Raw genomic sequence first — 1512 nt, forward strand, 5'->3', positions numbered from 1 at the left:
ATTCTCCCACCTTTAACTTTTTCTAACTGGCTTAATTACCATGAGACAGATTAAAAGAAGAAAATCTCCAAAATTTATTATGGATGTATATTTGAGGGTGCCATAAGATATAAGACCTGGAGATGCTTGGGGCAGTTGAGGTTTATATGCTATTTTGTACAAAGGAGAGGGGATGGGGATCTGGGATTTAAAAGTAAAAGTGGGCAGTTTACAGGTAGATGAAAAAGAGCAAACATTTGGTAAATTCTTGCAGGGCCATCCAGAAACAATGAGATATAGATCTAACAAACAGGCTTTGCTAGATTTCTCCATCTGCCACATTTAATTTATAGTATGAGGCTAAGGTGATGCTTCTTTCCTTTAAGCAGGCTTTTCTATCTGAATTCCTTTAGGCAGGTAAAGCAGGAGGGACAAAGGTTCTTTCTGAGTCTTTGTTTCTTAATAAGTAGTGTAAAATCAATATCCCAATAGACACACTTTGGGGTGGCAAAACTTTGGTCTCCCTCAATATATATATCAGATTGTTGTGTAAAAAAAAATTGTTTTGCCTTTATCAGGTTCATCTCAGATTTTAAATTTCGGAATGACCAAATAACAAATGGTATTTGTTCTATCACCATGAATAAATTACATCTCAGCATTTGAGGGAATGCCTGATGATGTATTCTAGCTTCTGTAATTAGTATCTTTTAATGTTTCTATCTTTGTAACATATTTTAGGCTAATTTTGTAATTTAGCATGAAGGAAATAGCTTTTTTCCCCTGTATCAATAAAGCAGAATTGATTTGGAAAGATTTAGTCATTTATTTTCATATAAATAGTGAGATCAGATTATATATTTCACCAATAAGGTTTTGGTGTTAATTTTCAGAAACTCCAGAAAAGTTGGCTGTACTATCATAAATATTATCAATAAAAACACTTTGATATGTGATATGGAAAATTTAAAAAGCCAATGTAGAGGTAGAACTTTCATTATCTTTTTTTTAATTACACAAATGTAGTAACTAACTATACAGAAAATGTAAAGAATGCAGACAGTGTAAAGAATTATTTGTGCCTTTGATGCATTGTCATTTTCCCTTTTAATTTAAAGCTGTATTAATTTAAGCTAAAACGTGCTTATAGTATTACAAAAAGTGTGCTTGGTAATTGAATCATATCAATGATTTTTATTAGCAAGTGCTGGCCCGTACAGTGTTTATGTTTTTAATAAGGATAGTAGACTCTTCTGTAATCTATATATAGTAGTCCCCCTTTATCTACAGTTTCACTTTCTGTGGTTTCGATTACCTGTGGTCAGTCACATTCCTAAAATATTACGTGGAAAATTCCAGAAATAAACAATTTATGAGTTTTAAATTTGTGCCGTTCATTTCGCGCCATCCCACTCATTCCACTAAGGACATGTGCCATCCCTTTGTCCAACATATTTGCTACCTGCCCATTAGTCACCTAGTAGCCATCTTGGTTATCAGATTGACTGTCATGGTATCACAGTGCTTGTGTTC

Source organism: Pteropus vampyrus, unplaced genomic scaffold (genome assembly GCF_000151845.1).
Source record: "Pteropus vampyrus isolate Shadow unplaced genomic scaffold, Pvam_2.0 Scaffold22, whole genome shotgun sequence".
NCBI classification, from domain to species: domain Eukaryota; kingdom Metazoa; phylum Chordata; class Mammalia; order Chiroptera; family Pteropodidae; genus Pteropus; species Pteropus vampyrus.